Raw genomic sequence first — 14,902 nt, 5'->3', positions numbered from 1 at the left:
GTCCTGAAGAAAGCATTCCTGATACCTTAAATTTCTTTCTGCCTGCTGACAACCTATAACTGTGAAGAAAACTGCAAATCCCATGGAAAAGTCCTGCAGTATCAGCTGGTGGTCGACTTGGATGAGCACACGTAAGGAAAACGGTGCTCCCATGGGCAGTGTCCTACCAGCCTGTCTGGAACGAGTTTATCCCTCACAGATGCTCTCAGCAGTGCCTGCAGCACCCAGAGGTTTAATCAGAGATTTCCTGTGGGGGTACCAGTCATCAGTTTTTCTGAGTCTGGATTGAAGGCACTTGAGACAGTAGTTCATGTTTGGACTCAGGTGTTTATTATTTCTTATCAGTAAAACAGTCTCACTACTGAGAGTTCGGCAGCTTTTCATTAGAAGGCACAAAATGGCCAACAATCTCTTGTTACAAGGGCTTTTAAGACTAAACTATCCAATTAAGAACTGACACCTGGATTATTTTCCCTTTTAACCCAATAACAGATCCCAAAGAGCTGCAATGGGGACTTTTCTGCCCAACTACAAAATGCCACCCAAACCCATGGAGAAGGAGGAAGAAGAAGCATGAAGAAGAAACCCAGGACAACACCCTGTGCCCTCCATCTTGCTTCCATCCGCAACATACTAAAAATCCCAAACCCTAAATTTCTCACCAAGTGATACACCTACACTACTCTCTATAATCTATTTCCCACTTTTGTGGATTCCAGTCTATCTTGAAGTCTGGGAAACTTTCTCCATGAATGAGGGTCAGAGTCAGTGCTCCCCTGGGGGTCAGGGCGCCCCAGAGCAGACAGAGAAATATTCCCAGTGCCCTGGGTTTCCACAGTTTCCCTGTCAAGCGCTGACCCGTCTTGCCAGATCTGTCCTTCTCAGCTTTCAGCACATGATAGGATCATGAGCCAAGGCAAACGTAAGCAAAGGATAGAAACAGAGGATAGAGATCTCCAGTACGCAATTACACACATAACGATGTTATGTTATGCACAAAGGTGCATGAAATATGTTTAAGGAAAAAAAAAATCTGCATAGATAGGAGAGTTGCTCATAGCCCAGGATATTATCAGATCTGGGAAAATGCCATGTGAATGAGTCACTGGAACATCAGTCAATTGCTGTTTACAGAAAATGCCACAAAATTGGCTGTTGTAGTCCCTCTCCTGGATTTGTATTTCCTTGCCATAGTTTCTATAAACGATTGACTGAAACGTGCTATGGACTGCTCTCCTGCATTACAGTTACCTCCCTACTACCTTACTCCAGTCCGGTCCCTCCTCCCTTCCAGTAAAACATATTTTAATGAAGTCTCTTTTTCAGATGATGATTAGAGTGCAAACAAAGGCCCTTTGAAAAAATGTTTTGCATCCTCCTGCCACAGCAGCTCTCCAACCAACCTGCCAGTGTGGTTGTGTTGCAGCCTTACGCCAAGGAGGAACGCCAAATGTGACTGATCCAGCAAGTTTATATCTGTCCCGTTCCTTCAGGAGCTGCTGTTCACTGTCTCACTTCCCCAGCATTTAGCACCTGAAAAATTCAAAGGCTGGTGATCTGCAGATCAGAACTCTGTCACAGAAGGCTTGTAAATCAGAGATGGTGCCTTTAGCCCCAGCTAGAAGCCAGCAGCCAGACAGCAGAGATCCCACAGCACCCTCAACACAGAGGTCTTGTCTGGATCTCTGCTGCAGGATGGGTCCCTGCCCTGAGCCCTTTGCTGGGCTGGCCTCAGACAGGCAAGGACCTTCACAGCAGGACAGCTTCTGGCTTAGCTCCCATTCCAACCACCCCAAAAGGGTGGGGGTAAAAACAGAGGAATCAGGGGGGAAAGGGGGGGAAGCAAGAAGGACTGTCTGAGGAAAAGCTGGGAAGCAGGAGGGCCCTGTGCCCAGACTCAGTGTGGTGTGGTTTGTACAGCACACTTCAATGCCTGGATAAGCCTGGGCAACGCTAGACTCTCTCTGAAACCTGGGCTGCTGTGAACTGCCACCACATTCCCAGAGAGCAGCACAAATCACCTCCACCTCGTTTGCAAAGGTCTTGGAAGGAGGAGACCAAACTGTCCAAAAGAGCCTATGGCTTCAGGGTTGAGGCTGCCGGCCCTCAGTGCTTCTTCTTTGAGTAGTATTGAACTCTCCCCTCCTCTGTAGGAGGAAGAGTCTGTGTGGGGGCAGCCACACTCCGTGGAGAAAAACCTTCCGCTGCTAAAAGCCATCAGAAGCCTCCCTGCCTCCTGGTGAACCTCCACAAGGTTAAAAGGAGAGCTCTACATGTGTGTCTGCATGTGTGCCGCTGTGGAAAAGCAAGGGAGAGACTGACTTGCTGCAATGAGCATTTCAAACAAAACAGTATAATTACACATATTTTTCTCCTATGAGCAGGATAGGAGCTCAGCATGTAACATCTGTTGCTTAATGCATTCCTAGATAGCACACAGATATGATGCTGATAAGCACCACTTAAGAACCAAGATAGCAAAGAACAGAAAGTAATGATTGTAGTTACATAGGGAACAGGTCAGATCTTAGTGTGACTTTAAAGCAACCTGGTTTCGACCCTTCCATTTATCATAATGAAGATAATGCATATAGCAGTGAAGAATTTTAATAGCATTTTAGAAGCAATAATAGCTTCAGAAAGATGACTTTCATTACATGGCTGTACAGCTGTCCCTGGAAACTGTAGAGGGCCATATTACACACCATTTATATCTTGAACTGAAAAAATATCCTTTGGAAATGTATGGATGATCTTGAGCTGTTTGAGAATCTAGACAAGACCAAAATTCACACCTGCTTCAGATCTTTGGCCCTCACCAGAGCACAGCTTACCACGTGAAAGGCATGACCAAAACCAGTAGGTGCCCACCCCATGCTTTCCACACTCTGCCCTCTTCCAGTGCGCCATGCCAGTGCTTCCCATGCTGGGCTAGTTCCTTATTCCCAGCTCCAAGAGGTGGCAGCAGCATCCCTGCCTTTGGGAAGCCACTCCTGTGAGGCACTGCCCTTGGAAAGGGAGAAGGACTGACACCCAGGGGAAAAGCAAGTGCACACACACCCACTCAGACAAACTCAGCATCTCTGAGTTGACCACCAGCTGCAGCAGTCCTAGCACTGTAGACATGCACAATATCAGGCACAGGACAATGTATAAAAAAAAATTAAAACAAATTTTTAAAATGTTTGCATCTCGCTGATTTTTTCAAGTAAATAAAGAGGGGGGGGAAACTATTTTTGGGATTGAAAAGTGCCCTGAGACTCTTCTCATTATTCCCAAGGGAAGCTTGACAGCATTGCCCATTACAAAAAACCTTTGCAGAAGTGTCAGCTGCTTTGACTGTCTCCAGCCACCTCAGAGACTAAAGGTTGAAAACAATTCAGAATTGTCAGTAAAAAAAGAAAGAAAAGAGAAACAAACATGATCCTTCTCTCAGATACAATACAACCTCAACAGAAAAAACATACAATGGAGAAAAGGTTGAAGAGACCCAGCAATAGACAAAAGCTCCTTACATCCTGGGACAAAAAAAAACCATCCCACCAGTTCTCATTCCACCTGCAAGGTGAGACTTTCACCTGAGCACATCAACAAGTATGTGACACTAAGCAGGGTCCTGTCATCTCTTCTTAGGTGTCTTCTTGTCTTTGGGGGTCTCCTCCTGCTGCCATAGGATGCAAAAATGGTTGGAGGTCTGCATCTGTCAAAGCACTGATACAGCCCAGTAAATGTAATTCTTGAAATTGCTCGTGAAAGACACAAGCTTTGGCATCCAGGCTTATCTTGACCTGGGCTGCTGTTAATTTACATTAACAATTGCCAGTGGCCAAATGACTTCTGTATAACCTGTTCTGGCTTTATCTCTGTGTTACCATATAGGGTAAAATGGCAAGCATAGGTACTCACTGCGTAACAAGAAACAGCCATTTAGGTTAATTGAGGCTGGGGAGAGCTGTTGTGCAACTTTTAAACTTTACCTGGAAACTACTAGGAAGTGTAATGAGAAAAAAAAACCATAAAAATAGCCCCAAACAGACTGCAGGCCTGAGGAGCAAAGAGCACCACCATGAATTTTGTGCTTGTCCTGGTGGCAACTCAGGGCACTGATGACTCACAGAGACAAGCCACCACGACCTCTCTGCTTGAGGAGGCTGGTGCCGCAAGACTCAGGGACAGCAGAAGGTGAGAATAGCACTGGAGAGGAGGATTAGATATTGCAACTTTTCTTTGCAGCAGTTTTAAGAGCATTACGACTAATAAGGATTTTTCTGTATTAATGTGGCTTATAAGTGTTAGTATCATTGCAACTGGACTAATAATAAATTTATTGTCTCTTAAGATTTTAATAAAACTTTTGGCTCTGTATGAATATAATGTATTCATCTTGGCACATAGCAATATTTTAAGCATAGCATGACAGAAGCTGTCAGAAACCCAAGCTGGCACTAGTGGAGCAGAGCTGAGAAAACCTCTCAAGACAGTGGCTTCAAAGACAGGAGTGAACCCTGCACAAACCTTTTCCCCCAGACCTCTCCTGCCTGTTGAACCGTTTGAGGATGCACAGGAGAACTGTTACTCTCACAAGATTGCAGCTATTTGAGGCGCTCCTGCTGGGAATTTTTGAACAAATTTTTTAAACAGGTACCAGGTATCACCTACTCCCAGCTTGTGCCCACATGGTAGCTGGCCCCTATCTCTTCTTGGACTGTCAGTTCAGCCCTTCATTTATCCAAACTGATCTTTCCCACAAACTGCTGTAGCTCTGAAAGAGCTCTGAGCTGAAATTACAAATGAGGGTGGGATCCTTATACCCAGGCTCACTGTCTTTGACCCATCGACAGAGAATGCAATTCTGACCAAAGGACTCCATCTGAGGCTAGAAACACATTTTCAACAAGCGCCACAGCTTGGAAAGGAAGAGAGAAGCATTCTTCTCATTCCCATCCTCATTAGGTTATCCTCAGATATTTTTCTGACCAATCTCTGCTCCAACTTTGCAACCTCCCTGTGCACAAAAGGGGCAGACTGAGCATCACTGAAAGTAGCTAAAAAGCCCAAAACTGCCCATGAAATCATCTCCCAAAACTCACTGCACCATACAGTCAAAGATCACAGTGACATTATCACCTGTGCAAGAAGCCAGGTGATTAAGTAGTAATAGAGACAAGAAAAGCCTGAAGTGATGCTTGTTAGAAGCTGTGGAGACTTGAATGGATATGGATTTTATTGTCAAGCTGACCCAGCAAAGTTACTTAGTTTAAATTCTCCAATGCCAAACTTCAGCTGAAATAAATTTCTACCCAAGAAAATTGTTCATTAAGCATTTCACTGAGAGATAGGAAAGTGTAGTGTGAGAATATGAAGCTTTTCAACTGCTCACACTTTAAAAATATAACAATGTCAGCCTTCTCAGCTTTCCATGAGCTGGCTTCTCACTGTTTGGAGAATACAGTGTTCTTCACTGAGCTGGGCTCACAACAGCAAACCATGTGTTTACTCATAAGACATTACTCTAGAATGAAAAGTGTCACCTGGGTTTCAGTTTATTGTCTAATATTTTTGAGGGGTTTTCTTCCCATGACTTACAGCCATCTCTACCATATGTAATGGTTTCATTAGTTTGTCCTGATTTCCCACAGACAAAGAGAAAACAATTCCAGCCTCTCCTTTTCAAAATGGGCGGAGGGGAATGGGAATATAGGGAAGGAAATGTAGGAGAGGTATCTTTGTTAGAGGCTAGCCACAGTCAGACTGCAAAGAAATGGAGGCATCCTGCTGGTTTCAGACTAATTTTCTGTGGAGCAATCATATTAGTCAAGTAAGATATGAAGACTCAGACGTTTCTATCTAATTCCACACATGAAATTCAAAACCTAAACTTTAAAAACCCAAACTTGTAATAAAACTGTGAGATTTGGCCAAAAACTACCCTGGCCCCAACAGATGAATCAGGCTTTGACAATTTCCAGCATCGTTCTCTGTCACAATAGTACATTGCAACATGAGAAAATAATTTTCAGGCTTCTGGAAATATCTCCTCATAATTACCACATATCCTAGCAAGGACTCTCAGATGAAGAGACTCTTTTGGTCAGCAGCTGCATCCAAACCTGTGTTATTTGATTAAGCTGAGGGCTGTGCAAAGCAGCCAGCAACACAAGACAACTGTTTATAGGAAGAGATGATTCACTGGCTTTACTGGCAGCCACAGAGAGAACTCTATGTCCCCTTCCTACTGGAGTACTGTCCTCTTCCATTTACATGGTGTTCATGGCTCCCACCAGTCTGATCCACAGTGACCAAGAGGCCTGAGGATTGCAAGGAAAATTCACTTGCTGTGCAGGGAATACAGCCACATGCCTTCGGCTGGCACACTGCACCTCAGGGGCAAATAAGTGGAACCTCACAAGGGTGTGCAGCAGCATCTGGGCAAACACAGATGAAGCAAATAAAGGAAAATAATTTTGCATCTGCCCAGTATCCAGAGCTGGAGCAGATTTCTCAAACTCATCGCCTGCCATTTGGGCACAAAAGAAGCAGCCAGATATTCAAAGCAGCTGTGCATCCAGTGCCAAGAAGGGCCAAAAAGCTGGCCTTTCAAAAGGTGTCTGCTGTCCTCTTGCTAACCTCTCAGTTTGCAGTGCATGTGGATGAAGTGGTGTTCACAGGGGTCCCAGGAAGAGAGAAGAGAAGAGGATCTGACTCCATGTTTCAGGATGCTTGATTTATTATTTTATTATACATATTATATTAAAATTATATATTAGAACTATACTAAAATAATAGAAGAAAGAATTTCATCAGACGACTAGTAAGGAATAGAAAAGAAGAAGAATGACAACAAAACCTTGTGTCTGAGCAAGAGTCTGAGCCAGCTGACTGTGATTGGCCATTAATTAGAAACAACCACATCAGACCCATCACAGATGCACCTGTTGCATTCCACAGCAGCAGATAATCATTGTTTACATTTTGTTCCTGAGGCCTCTCAGTTTCTCAGGAGAAAAAAATCCTAAGGAAAGGATTTTTCATAAAACATGTCTGTGACATGTGGGTAAGCAGTGATTCCAATGGAAGCCAGAGAAAACAACAAAAGGAATTGCGGGATCACCGCCAGCAGTGGAGGGGGCATTTACAGCCTTTCTGTGGAAGCCAGCTTCCTCCCCTGCCTCCACTCTTCTTGTAAATCCACTACAGATCCTGCCAAGCAGCAGCTTCTCCCCTTCCATGGCTTTTCCCTGTGGCCTATGACCGCTCTTGGCACGGCACTGCCTGCTCCAAAAGCAACGTCCAAGAATCCAGTGCTGATGAAGCTGCTAAAGCCATGAGAACTGTATCTGGAAATGATGAAGAGAAAATTGCTCCTATGGGGAAAAGACACTGTTAAAAATAATTTGTTCTGTGACCAATGGAGTTAATAAGGTAACCTTTCCTACAGTTCCCTTTCCAATCTCCTCCACCCTGATACTGCAGCTCCTTCCAGAATCTGATACTAGTTTGGCTGGAGATTTGGGTCCTGTGCTGTGGCTGGCTTGGAGCAGCACCTGAATTGCTTCGTTACTCAGGACATAAGTGCTCCTTGGTCCACAGCAGGTGTCCTGTGCAGAGCTCTGCCTCTGGCTTGTGTGGAAGAAGCAGGGAGCAGCAATTACACGGATCTTTCTGCTCTATCCAGCTGCCAGTTTTCACAAAACTGTGAACAAATAAAAATCTTGCACATCTCTTACTAGATGAAAAGTATGGTAGAAATCATACTTTTGGGATCATAGTGAAGAAAGAGGAAAGAAATAGAGGGGAAAAGTAAATGCAACACCTTGTTTCCCTCAGTCATTAGCTTGAAAAATACTGACAAATGACAATACTATGAACTTTACACACCGATTTTGTACAGTGTGTAACCTGCAGTATCAATTAGGGACACAGTGGAACTGTGAGGTCATGCTTGCTGTAACCTCTAAAAGATTTTCTGATCTCATTAAAGTCACTTTCAAGCTACGTTGAAGCTTTTAAAAGCAAGTGTGAGTGGTTATCAGAAAGGCCAGAGAGGGAAAGCGCGAAAGAGAAAAGAAATGCAGTAATAAAACCTGCCAAGAGATTACATCCCCACCAGAGGTGTTGTGTGACCCCAACAAAAGGCCACCCTGTCCCCCAGGAAATCTGGTTTTCCTGGCTGACAATTTTCTGGAGAAGCTGCAGAGAAAAATAATTGCAACTTGCTGCACTGCAAAAGAGGGCAATATCTGGTGATTTCTGAGATTTCTCCATCTCTGTTTTTCTGGGATACTATGGTTTTTCCTGAAACATTGGACCTTTATCTTTGAAAAGCAACTCTGAAATGCTGAAAGAGGAGATAGCCAAAATTATGTTAGAAAGCTCCACCCTCTGCATCTGCTGCAGTTACCAGTTTTTACCATGTCTTTCACTGTGCTGATCCAGGGCACAATCAGAAAAAGCAGAATAAGAATAGGGAAGGGACCTTTAGCACTCTTAGCACGTGGCACCAAGACCTGCAAACTGCCAAGTCCACAGCAGAAAATATTTTCACTAACAGGCAAGACTTTTTATTTCAAATTTTGATTTTTTTTCTGATTTTAACATGTATTTGCTCCAGCTAGTGAATTTTTTTCCAGTTATTTCACTCATTTTCATTTATGTCACTGTAGTTTGTCTACATAATAGCTAAGAGATGACGAGTCCAGTTTACAGCGTCAAAGCTTGTCGTGGGTTTACAGGAAGCAGGTTTTCTGGGAATGGAGTGGCCAGAGGCCAATAGGTGTTCAGATTTTAAATTGACACCAGGCTTGGCCACTGAAGGTGGATGCGCCTCTGAGAACACAGGGGTTAGAAGCAGAGCACTCCCTTGGGCTCCCTCTTTGATTTCCGGCCAGCAAAGAGGCAAGGCCTCCCCTGCCCGGCTTTGAGCTGGGCAGGGGAGGAGAAACCTGCGCGGCCCGGCCCGGCAGAGGTAGGCCTGACCCCTCAGGATGGAAGGGTGGTGGGGGCACCAGGAGGCGTTGGGCAGCCCCCACCCAGGAGAGACAGAGGGAGAGAGGCCCTGAGAAGATTTGGGCAGCCCCCTTCCCCCCAGCCAGAAGACGAGAGAGAAAGCTGGTACGAGCCTGTGGCCTTGAAGTGATATCGGCCTGTGAAGAAGGAGGGGGAAGGGGGGAGTGCAGCAGGGAAGGAGCCTGGCCGCGTGCAGAAGTTTGTTAACCCCTTTCTGGACAATGAAGACCTCACAGAGCATTTGGACCTTTCCCGGAGGGGAGATGGAGTGGATGATAAAGAGGAAATGGGCAAGAGAATGACAGTTGGAGCAGTGAGTGAGGCTGGGAGAGTAAAGAAGAGGCCGGAAAGAGATGATGGAGTAGCTGGTTGCTGGACTCTTTTTGGTACAGCCATGGACAGAACCATGCTTCCTCGCGACACAGAGGCTGCATGCAGGGGGGAGGCGATGGCTCAGAACTGAGAGGGTTCAGTTTAGAGACCCCCCGGCCCCAGGGGGTAGACAAGTATGGGGGGGACAAGAGGTCCCAAGAGTGAGAGGAAACTGTGCTTTTTGGAACTGGTCAAAGCACCCTTAAAAGGATAACCCTTGAAGCAGCTCTGTTCCTTGTCCAGTGGTGAGAGCACTGGGCATGCAAGGAAGAGGTCACCATGGCCCCAAGAAGGACTCCTCTCCTCTTGATGGACTGAAATTGAGTATTTACAGGGTGATGGATGGAGACTTGAAATTTGGAAGATGTATTGGAAATGTGGTGGGGGGAGGAGGAAATGCTTTTTGTGGAGTTTTCATTTTCCAGGTGTGTGTGTGCGTGTGTGTGTGTGTGTTTTTTTCTTTTGTAGTTTAGTTAATAAACTTTTTTTCTAAGGTAGAGGCCTGCTTTGCTTATTTCCTGGTCACATCTCACAGCAAACACCAGGGAAGTATATTTTCATGGGGCACTGGCATTGTGCCAGCGTCAAACCATGACAAAGCTCAGTTTGTATTTTTTAATTTTCTCATGCCTTGATGAAGAAATCCAGCCATTTTTGAAACCCAAAAGCCAATAATGCAGAGGAAAAAAGTGACTCTGGTGCCAGCTTATGTCTTCCTGAAGAATCCTCCTTGAGAAAGTTGTACTGCTTCTTGCAGGTTGGGAAACTGAGACACGACCCTTCCCACAGAGTTGCCAACAATAACAGAAGAAAAGCATCTTTTCAGGAAGAAAGTCTGTTTCTCTCTTTGTTGCCTCTCTCAGAGGTTTCCTGTGCATTATTTCCCCATGATGAGCTACCAGCCAGCTCTCATTTTAATCAGAAAACCTAAGCCAGCATAAATGCCTGGACTTAAAACCAGCCTTCCTTCCTCTGACACTTTTCTGTGGATTGTGTTGAGGCATCAGAGAGCTGAAAAGCTGAGCTGGTGTGGGTTTAGAGGTTTTGTGGCAGTGCAGCTCAGCCAGGGAGGGTTTGTTCCTGAGCTGGGACTTGAGCAGCAGAATATCTCGATGCAGGGGAAGGAAGAGCCTGTGCCAGAAATAGCTGCAAGGCTCCAGCATGTCCCACAGACAACCAGGCAGACACAATCTTCCTCTAAATATCTGAAAAGGGTGGGTGAGCAGTTCCTCATGTGCTGCAGATGGGCTGCAGAGAGAGGAACTGCCCAACCAGCGCAGATGGAGGTATGGGAGAGCATGGATGTGTACCAGGAATGTGCACCAGTAAATTCTGATCCCCCACCAGTCCTTCCCCTTCTCCTGCTCAGAACTGTCCTAAAGAGCTTGAAGGTCTCCCTCTGCACAGTCTGAGTCACCATTCTTGTTGTTTAACTAGCCTTGAAACACCAAAATTTCTTCATGAAAAAGGATTGAGAAAGACGTATGCCAGATGCCCAGCTCGGTTTTGGTCCAGACTGTCTAGATTTTCTGCAGGGGCTGAACATGCATCAACCGTGAAGATGCAAACAGGGAGTTTCCACAGCTGCCTCTGACAGCTTACCCCTCAACCTTTCCCACCAGGCAAAGGGAACAGAGCCCACGGGCAGGAGTTTCTGCGCAAAACTGGAAGGAAGAGAAGCTGGAAATGGGGAATGATAGTGATTAATTACTTGATAACACCTTCATGGTGTTGGCCAGTGACCAGGTTTTCTTGCCAGATACAGTAAGACACAGCACTCCATTATATGGTTTAGTGGGTGTGGTGGTGTTCAGTTCAAAAGTTGGACTTCATGGTCTTGAAGGGCTTTTCCAGCCTTTATGAATCTGTTATTTATAAATCTATGGCTTTTTTATTTCCCACAGATCCTTAGTGTCCTAAGCACCATGTGCAGTCTGGGGCCATTCATGACCTGTGGTAGTTGTTAGCAGTTTTGGCAGTTTATAGCAAATCTAGCACATAATTGGCATCATGATCATCACTTCCTGTAATCGGAAGGATCTCATAACACTGTAATTAATTTCTTACCGTGTCCCTTTTGCCATCATGCAAACAATGACAATTTCATCTCCTGTTTTAGGAGAAAAACTGTTTCCCACACTCATGTCTGCAAATTTCCTGAGTGACCCATAGAGGTTTGAGAGCACAAGACAGATAAATAAAACCACAGCTACAGTCCCAGACCAACCAGTCTGAATCACACTTTTCAAAAACTTCCATCCAGCAAAGCTGTGTGTCAGACCACTGTCACTGACATATGTGAGTACTCAGTCATGGCCTTTGCAATATAATAAAGAAAAAGGAGGAGGGAATTGGACTAATTAAAACATCTTAAACCCATCCTTTTACAGACACATTGTGTGGGAACTTAACCATTTATGAAAAGTATCTGACTTCTTAGGCATACCCTGAGCCTCTCACTAATTCCATGGCTCAGCATCCTGCAGCACTATCTGCCACCCCTCCAGAGCTCCTGCGCCAAGGCCAGATTTCCAATCAGACTTTTTGCACAGGCTGTGACAAGCTACTTCCCAAATTGCATCAACCTCTCTGAATCCAATCCAATTTGGGAGCAGCAGGTTTTCATCCAGTAGAAGTGTCCAAGGAGTTAGGAGGTGAGACCACACAGGCTTTAACACAAGGTTATCCTACTCCTGACCTGGGGAGCATTTGCTCTCTGAGCTACACAGCTTTAAGGTAAAATATGTTCTCCAAGGAAAATACATCACTCTGGACCTGGGATCCTTCCCACCCAACACTTTGTGTCTGGGGTGGAGGTGCCTCTGCCAGGGGTGGATCTCACCTAAAAGCGAATGTTTAGTTCAATTAGAAGCTAATCTCCAAGAGCAGTGTTGACTCAGCCATCCTGAGAATTTAACACATGTGCAGATGCAGACCCTTTGCTGAAGCCCAGATTTGGTCAGATTGCTCAAAACCCACCTATCCTTTCCTGAAAGAGCTGGAAAAATTATGTCTTTAGAATGCGGCAGGACACATGTCCCTGTCTGCAATAAAGCCTTCTTGTTCACTCCCTGTTTGTCTTCACTCTGCCTTTGAAGAAGTGAGATCCTCAGAATACCCACTGAACCTGCTAGCCCAAGGTACTGGAAAAACTTCCTTATGTGAAACATAGTAATTATATTAAACAAAAATTTTTAAATGGAAATAATTTTGCATTCCTCTGCAAATACAACCCCAGACCAAGCTCTGGTCAGATAAACTGGATCCCGGTGTTCTGAGCTCCAGGTGTGAAACAGCTGGGGGCAGGAATGCTTCCCAAATGTGAGAAAAAAAGAGAAAAACCATTCCCAGCCAGTTCTATTGGGAAGAAGGAGCTGAGGGGTTTTAGTATCTGATAAGAACTGCCTTGCATGGTGCATGGCTGCACAGAGATGTAGCCCCTTCTCCCTGACTTCTGCTCTGCTCCTTTCCAGTCCACCCACCGAGCTCAGGGCTGTGTCCCCACCTTCCCTCTACCCTACAAAATCACCAGCCTGTTGAGCAAAATTCCTGCATGTCCATCTTCCTGTTTCAGATCTGCTATGAGTTTCCATCTGCCACCAGGCATCCTGGCTCGCTCAGCATGTTGGGAAAGCACCAAAACTTCAGAGAAGAGAGAGGGAATGGCAGGACATGGTCAATTTTCTGCTGTCTGGGAAGCCAGGACAGTGGTCTGAGCCCTCTTGGCTGTACAAAAGGGGAGATAAAGGCTGTTGTTGACATGGTGGGTGTTGAGGGTGAGGAAGGCAGCTCCAGCCATGCAGAGCTGTGAGTGTCTGTGTCTCTGGTGGCTGAAGTATCTGCAGGATCTAAGGGAGGATCTGGTATTCACATGTCTGCATGTGCGCGTCTGTGTGGGAGTAGGGTTTGTATATATTATAACGAGAAGCTGCAGATGGAAACAACCCCTTTTGGTGTCTAAGGCCTGGTTCACAGCCCATTAAAATCAGCAGGAGTCATTCCACTTACAGTGGTGGGTTTTGGCCACATCTCTACTTGCCCTTCCCCAGCAGGCCTATGGCCTCAAGGGCTGCTCCTTGCTGCATATCCTCAATTTAACCCTGTGAGCAGTGGGCCTTCCCATGTTTCCCAGAGTGGTGCCTTTACAGGGGATCTCTGGACATGCCCCCACCTCTTCTGTCACACCCTGCACTTACTGAGAGGCAGGTGCTGCTCATTCATCTCTCCTTGCTCAAGATACTGAGATGACTCTCTTTGATTTGGTTTAGTAAATTGGCGTCACCGGGGGGAGGTTTCCGTCTTTTGTGTGGCTTTTATCTGAACACACTTCAGCATCATCTCCCTCCTCAGAAGCCAGAAGTTGAAATCAGAAAGGCTTACCATCCTATCACCTTCATCCAGTCTATCACGTTTCTCCCAGCTCTGCCTGAACCATGTTTAACCTGTCTGCACCCATTTCTGAAAGGTCTTCATTCTAGGTCTCAGACATCAAAAGCTGATGAACCTTTGGCCTGATGGCTGCATTCTGTGCACAGTGATGATGTTGCTTTCTCTCCTTTGGTTTTGTCAGGTTATTGCTGTGCTGAAAGAGCCCTTTAAGATCTTATCAATTCCACATAAGTGTGGTAATAGCCTGTAAACAAGGCACGTCCCTGCCTTTTGTTTTTCAGTAAAATCACATGATTATGCTCCTGAAGACTTTCACTGTAAGCCATTTTATTTCATGTTTTCCATTTGTAACAGCATTTTAAAATGTGGATGTTGGAACAGGACCAAGCACAAGGGTATCAGTCATAAAGATGCAGGGTTGTTTCCACTCATCACTCCATCATTTATGCAGCCACAGATTGCAACAGCTTTGTTTGCCACAACTTTGAGTTAGAGCTTCAAAATTAAGCTGCTTCTTCTTTCTGCACCACAAACCCTCAGCAGAAGTATTGCTGTCTGCTCTCCCCCTTGTCCTTCCCGAAATACTGCCCCAGCACCATGGCTCTCTGGATGTGTATAACCCAAGTCCTGACCAGGCTGAACAGATCCATTCAGCTTTTCAACCCTGATAACATCACAGGCTGGAGTGGAATGAGCAGAAAGGGAAGGGCTGAGCCATCGAAGCAGATCAAGGTCTGCCACGTGGGTGCCAGGGACAGTAATGTAATGTTCCACGTGAGCGTGCAGGAGATGTGTTCAGGGATAATGCACTTACACAGATAGAGAATTTTTTTAATTCCAGGATTTTATCAGATCTGGAAAAATGCTGAATGAATGGGTCACTGCAGTATCAGTGTATGGCTGCACCATGATGAGGGAGCGGTGTTCCTTCTCTAACATCCACGCTGTAATTGTACAGCCTCTGCAAATAATTAACTGAGTCTAACCAGACTCTTTTCCCTACATTAAATCTGTATTATCAGTTCACTCCCTACCTCAAAAATTAATTTTCACTCTCAGACCCACGCCTCTTTATTATAATAGATAATGTGACATTTTATCCCGAATAATTTGGTGGGAATACTAGAAAGAAAGG

This window comes from Camarhynchus parvulus, chromosome Z (assembly GCF_901933205.1).
Source record: "Camarhynchus parvulus chromosome Z, STF_HiC, whole genome shotgun sequence".
Lineage (NCBI taxonomy): Eukaryota > Metazoa > Chordata > Aves > Passeriformes > Thraupidae > Camarhynchus > Camarhynchus parvulus.
Note: the sequence above shows the minus strand (reverse complement) of the source record.